We start from the raw sequence: 7,170 nt of genomic DNA on the forward strand, positions 1-7,170 counted from the left end.
GAGGTGGTCTCTAATGAAAAGCCCAAATAAGGGTTTGCTGTACCAGTGTAGCTTCCTGTCATGTGACAGAACATGAAAACAGCGTATCATATATGTATATGACAAAATATGTATAATATTTCAGCTGATCATGCTAAATGACATGCAGGCAAAACACCCTAAACACCAAGTCAAAAATATATATAAATATGGTATATTATATAGATTAATTATACAACAGTGTGTATCGATATCTAACCTTTAATCAAATATATTTATTCATGTAACATCACTGGTTGACAGTAAGTACATTTACTCAAGAATGGTATTTAATTACATTTTTTAGAGACTTATACTTTAATAAAGTATTTCCATTTCCTGCAACGTTATCCTTCTACTGCATTCCTCTGACAGCTGTAGTTAAATTGAAGATTCAGATTCAAATAAATAATTAAAAATATAATCAACTAATGAATTTAGTTATCATGACTTATTGCAGGCTATTATAGGTTGATTGTTTGTTAGAATTCATAAGCTAGATGGTAGCATATACAATCCAAGCATCAATAAATATAATTCAATAAAACAATGTATGTTTTTTCACTTGTGCAGTTGTATACTTTAAAATAAGTACAATTTTGAATGAGGAGTTTTGGAATTTGAAAATTTGAGTATTTCACCCGTATTGAACGTATTAATGTGTGTGTGTGTGTGTGTGTGTGTGTGTGTGTGTGTGTGTGTGTGTGTGTGTGTGTGTGTGTGTGTGTGTGTGTTCCAGACAGCATTACATCACCTCCCTGATCGACAGGCCCAAGGGACCAATAAGGCGAGACTGTAACAGCGTGTCTCATCTGAGTCAACTCTCTAATGAGTCTGCTTCAGTTTATAGTTGCATGTTAGAGAAGTTTTATTGCCCAGCTGGACTCTCCAAGGCCCTAATCCTGAAGAGAAATAAAAAATATACCACCCAAAGTCATTGGTTGGTGAGAACAGAAAGAAAAAACATGTTTAAAAGTGAAAAAAGGGTTAAATCTGCTGTTTGGTAATTTGGATGAATCGATCTAGAATCAGTTCCCAGACTTGTTCACTGGCACTGTGGCAGGGCAGATAGCTGCAGAGGGGATGAAACCTGTGACCTTTGAGACATATCAGAGCTTCAAGGTCCTCCTCAAACTGTAACAAGGCTCTACTTTTTGCACATCAAGATTTGCTTAAACAATATGATGTACTGTATACGTAATATATAAATGTTCCATAACAACCAAATCACAAAACAAGTCAATCAAATATATAGGACGGAGGAAACTATTAATGGCATGACCCATTGCTGTTTATTTTTTTAATCAATAATAAACAAGTTAATTTGCATCGCCTTTAAAGGACATGTCATCAGCTTAAACTAAAGTATTTTTTTCTTCATTCGTGTAAATTGGCCTTTTAACGCGTTTATTTAAGTGCTGCATGAATTTAAACAGAATTGTCCTAAAAATATTTAAGCTATCAACCAAGTCTTTATCATTCTACCAGTCCATCCACCTCATAAACCGTACAAGTATAACCCAGTGTGTTGGGCCTCTGCTTCCCCCTACTGGAGCCAGCAGCCTGAAACAAGCTACTCCACCAGGCCTGAATAGAGAGGACAAAATCATGTCCCTCTGGTTCTGCAGGGACTGGACTGCACCAAGTGAGACACTGGAAGAGCAGAATTATATACGTTTTAAAAATATTTCTGTTGGTGTTGCTCAGCAAATAAATTTAGATTATTGGCACGCTAGCAATGTAATGTTATAACAATCATAATTTCAGGTGGCTTTCAGAATAAATGTACCTAAATAAAATGTTGCTATAATTACATGTCCACATATCATCAGTCATAGAATGAAAACCAAACTGTTTCAACTGCAACTTGGCCCTTCGATCTTTAAAACAAAAAAAATGTATTGACTTAGTAATACAAACTAATGTTTCTACATTAAGAATAAATAATAAAAAACAAATAATAATACTAAAACAATACTACTAATGATACTGATAATATTAATAATAATAACACTACTAATAATAATAATAAAGAGCTGATTGCAGAGTGGTATTTATACCCTATATCCATTTTCATTTTAATCCATGGTCTTTGTTTTTGGTCAATTAAAAAAAAGGAGCATTAAAGTTGTGTGTAGGTTTTGGCACAGCTACGTGTGTGTTGGCAATTAAAATTGAACAAAAAGAAAATAGGTTAACCTTTTTGAGGCTAATGTGCAGGATTCTTGTTGTTCTGAGTTTATTAGAACCCTTTAAGTGGCTTTGGATAATGAAATGCCATGCATCTCAAAATATTCTCTTTGCATCATTTTAACTGTTTTGTAGGTGCATCCTCTGCTCTGGGGTGTAAATCAAAGTGTTCTGGGTGTGTAGTGAAAATTGCTTGTGTTTTCTTATGTATTAAAAGCCAGACAGTCAGAGCTCCTGTGTTTGTGAAGTCTTTACGCAGGCTGCAGACTCTGATAGTGGAGCTGGCAGTGAGTCAGTTTCCCGTCTAAAAAGAGGCTGAGTCACCAAACGGACACCCAGGTGTGGTCACTCTTTGTCTCTTCCTCTCTCCTTATCGCACCCTGTCTTTGAAGACTGAAGTGGGTGAATCACTGGGTTCAGGACTCGCTCTTTCTGACTGAGTGGTCCCATTTATCATTGTCTTTCTGCTGTTCAGACTCAAAGTAGCCCTGTTTTAAAAGAGGGGGCCGTGCTTTGGAGGGCGTGTTGTTTCAGGAAGATGAAATACAATCCAGAAAGGCCAGTTTGAGTAATCCTTCCCTGAGTTTGGAGGCTTATCAAATACCAAAGCCCTGCACAGCTGTATGACACAGGATTTTACAACACATTTATCAAGGAGGCAATCTTTTTATCTAAGACAAAGCTTCATTCACTGAACAAGGATATTTAAACAGTAAAATACTGTTTGTAGACCAGGACTGTATTGTGGGTTTTACAGCTCCACACACTGCATTCAGATATTTTCACACATTTTGCCTTTTCCAAATATTGCACTACCAGTTACTTGGATATTGGACTAGTACATGGAATCGGGGAACGTATTAATAGTGCAATTTGAAATGGCATTTCTATAGGTAGTGTTTAATAGTTAGCCAACATTCAATTCTTTTTCAACTCACTAAATACAGGTTTTAATGGGAATTAAAGGTTAATAGTTAACTAATATTACACAAAACCTTACTGTTCAGTTAAACATTGCTAAGATGTTTAACTATAAGTGAGAATACAGAATACAAGTTGATGGTTATTATTTAAATGTTTATTCAGAAAATCAATAAAAATGTACCATTCGTAGACCGCAAATGCAATACATCCTGAATAAAACAGCCATAATTCAATTTAAGTAGTGAACATTTTTTCTGTTACCAAGAACATATACATACATGTTATTTTTGTGCCAATTAGATGATGATTCGGAAGAGCGAAGGAAGAGACTTCATGTTCAGTGCCCAGAACAAAAGGCCGTTCTGTCCTTCGGCTGTGTCTAGGTAGTGACTTAGCTGTAGTGCTGGAGTGGTCCCAACATCCTTCTTCTGCCTCCTATGGTATGCAGCAAACAGCCCTTCTCCTTGTCCAAGGTCCTCTTGCTCTTCTTCATCAACCAGAGGCACAGGTTGCTCAGTCTCTGCAGCAGACACAAAAGAGCCCTTATTACATTGGTGTTGGTGATACAGTGTTAGACTGAAAAATGCAATTACTGATGCCGTCAATAAGATCAGACTACGAGAAAGAAAGTTGCATTGAAGTCAATAATATTTACCTTTAACTTGTTGAGCCACCTCTGCCTTGATGTCACGATTGACCAGTACATGGTGCTCCACCCACAGCAGAGAAAAGGCTGGATCCAAGGCGGCTGCTTTGAGGTAGACTGGGTCTGAAAAGGGGGCAGTGATCCCATCTTAAATCCCGGCCATTTTCACGTTAATGAAGATCCCACAAACTCTTTTGTTCAGGGATGCCTGGAGACTTCCGACCAGGCCGCTCAGGAAACGAACTTCAGGCTTCAGCTTCTCAAGGTGATGATTGAGGGACAAGACGGCTGGAACAACTGCACTGATTGTGACGACCTTCTCTCCCTGTGTCAAATCAGTTGCTTCTCCAAACGGCTTCAAGATGTCCACCAACTCCTTCAACAGATTCCACTCTCGTGGTGTGAATGACAACTCCTTATGCCCAGCCTTTTCTAGAATAGCACAGAGCTTTAGATGATCACACTGGAGAACTGCCTTTACTTGCCTCAGTGTTGAGTTCCATCTTGTGTTGACTGCAGCAGGGACGCCTTTCTGTTCCCAAATTCACTATCAAACACATCTTTGAATGTTGTGCTTGTGTGCAGCAATGAGCTAAGTTTTGATAACTTGGAACGAGAAGGACATGCCACTTTTGTTTTCTTTCAAACCGTCTCCCACCACCAGCTGAAGAGTATGCGCAAAACACTGCAGGAGCTGTTTCTTTGCCATAGCAGCATCTACCGTTTGCTGTTCTTCCAGGGTTAAGTCACACCAGAGATCAGGGTCATCAAGATGATCTCCGTCATCATCCCCTTGTTTACTGGGGAAGCACACAGTGAATGCTTTTCGCATGTTAGCAGCATTGTCACTAATAATGTAGTCCAATTTATCTTTGATGTTGTATTCATCGCATATTGACTCAAATTGCTCACAGATTCGTTCAGCTGTGTGAGCCTGTGAAGCAATTGCAGGCCAAGAGATTTGTATTTAGCTGTATCCTCTCTTTAGCTGTCTCTTTCTCTATCCAGTGGACAGTGACACCAAGGAATCCCCACATCTTTCGGTCAGACCAAATGTCCACAGTGACTGAAACATGCTCAGTGTTGCTCAGTTGAGTTTTAATCTTGAACGTTTCTCCCCAGCGAGGCTCTCTGTTTTTGATGTCAACGTTCTGCAACACACTGGGCTGTACTTACTGTCAATTACTGTCAGAAAGTGCCGAAAACTCTTGTGTTCCACAATAGACAGGGGAAGGTTGCAATCAATAATCAAATCGGACAGTATTGTGTTGGTGATTTCCTTCTGCTGTGGATGACTCATGCTGTAATGCATTACATGACTGTCCAAGAACTGTGAGATTGAAGGATGTTGTGGTTCATCTATGATGCTTCTACTCATCTGGTATTCTTCAAATCTGTAACAGGTAAGCATATGAAACAGATGTCAGAAAGTCCCACATAAATTGCATTTGAAACTATCTCCTCATATATCAATGCTAACACTGTGTTAATATTTATTTCTGTATTATTATGAATTGTATTTTATACTGTAAGATTGTGTTTGTTTTAACATTACATTGATAAAATACATTTCCATTTTCAGTGTACACTTACTACATTAATTTATATTTTTCCTGCTTTACCTTGCCATCAAGCAGCCCTTTCCGACAGGAAACTGAAGTATGCTTGCAATTCACTCTCTCCAGCACACCTGATTCCATTGGCAAAAACAGCAATTTTACCTGCATCACACAGAAATTGCTGGTCTACTGCTGGCTCAATGATTAAGTTTAATTGTGCTATTCTATGTCTTCGTTGATAGTTCAGCTTTTTTGTGATTTACCTAAATTTCATAAACGACCTGAATGAGGCAGCAGTAGAATAGCAACTCCTTTGTGCTGCAAAGTAAAATAGCCATTGTTGTCAATGGAATCTGGTGTGCTGGAGAGAGTGAGATATACTTAGTTTTCCTATCGGAAAAAATCGTCTGGCAGCAAGCTCAAATGGTACACATATTTATAATAAAGTACATTAAACTGACCCTGATTTGATTAGGCTTGCTTTAGTTTTGCTGCTGGCAGCAGTCTACTGTGTATGATCCACTGACTAGCTGCTAAGTACATACAATCTCGCTTCAAAAAAATCCCAAACTATCCTTTTACAATATGAGTATGGATAAGTTCACTATGTTGCACTTTGAGCCCCATTTCTGGTTTGTCTAGGATGAAATAGTGTGTTTGACACCGACATTTTAACGATTGGTCCCCCATGCTTCATGTACGGGCATTCATAAAGCGGTCCTTAAATCAACCTTAAACGTTCGTTTTCAAAGATGTGCAACTCACCGGTGCTCACTGGTTAGTGGTGATGTTCCAAAACGAGTGTCTTAGTGAAATACAGTTTCTGTCGTGTTTAATTTGCCATTTTGTATTCCAAATATCAAGCGGAAGTTAATAGCCTACTCAGTGAGGTATCTGAAAACATAGTTCCACAATAGCAAATAACAGGATGGAAACCAAATATTTCGCCGATATTTTTTTTTACACAACTACGAACACCACTTCCCACTCGGTGAGTTGCTCAGCTTTGAAAACGAATGTTTAGGGTTGTTTTAAGGACAATGTTATGAATGCCTGTAGCCAACCATTCTGAAACGGGGTGATTCCAAATTAGCCAAAAGCTGGAGACTGGACCAATCTTCAACATTTCTATTTCATCTAAGACGACCCAGAAAGGGGGCTCAAAGTGCAAAATAGTGAACTTATCCATTAATGAACCCACAGGAGATACCGTTTAGCGTGTTCAGTGTACAGTCTCATTGATATGTAGCTAGCTGTTGGCTTTCAGTCAAAACTTACCGTTCTTTGTGCAACTTCAAATGTCGAACGAAGTTGGAAGTTGTCGCGTCTCCGTCTGTTATCTTCGTCCTGCATGTTTTACAGACTGCAGTTCTTTTTTTGTTGACCACCTCAAAGTTTTTATATCCAAACGAAACTACCCATGGTATCATTGTCGCCTACTTGGCCCCTTATGTTTTGTTCCGCCTCATTGGTTGTCCATTACTTTGATTGGTTGGATGCTGTCAGATCAAAACAACGTGGATCTAATTTGATTGGATGTCGTGCCACACACACGCGCGCGCGCGCACACACACACACACGCACACACACACACACACACACACACACACACACACACACACACACACACACACACGTTACACACACAGATGCACACAGGTGCAAAGAGAGAGCGCTGTCCATGTCAACATACTTTTTAATCTTTGGGTTTGGGGAAAGTAGCAAGTCTTTTGGAGTCAAAAGGGGCAAGTCCAAGTCCAAATGCGAGTCACTGATGTTAAAGTCCAAGTCAAAGTGCAAGTCTTTTTAGATTTTGTCAAGTCTGAAGTCATC

General features: G+C 39.0%; 1 long non-coding RNA gene across 1 annotated transcript; it reads right to left on the reverse strand.

Moving 5' to 3' along the window:
* Positions 1 to 3,361: 3,361 nt before the first annotated feature.
* LOC134883516 (uncharacterized) lies at positions 3,362 to 6,746 on the reverse strand. Its single transcript, XR_010168284.1, has 3 exons — positions 6,616 to 6,746; positions 3,788 to 5,172; positions 3,362 to 3,652 (listed from the first exon to the last, which is right to left on the reverse strand). It is a non-coding gene; the product is annotated as an uncharacterized LOC134883516 (long non-coding RNA).
* Between the last annotated feature and the right edge of the window lie 424 nt (positions 6,747 to 7,170).

The sequence above is a fragment of the Eleginops maclovinus genome, chromosome 20 (genome assembly GCF_036324505.1).
Source record: "Eleginops maclovinus isolate JMC-PN-2008 ecotype Puerto Natales chromosome 20, JC_Emac_rtc_rv5, whole genome shotgun sequence".
Lineage (NCBI taxonomy): Eukaryota > Metazoa > Chordata > Actinopteri > Perciformes > Eleginopidae > Eleginops > Eleginops maclovinus.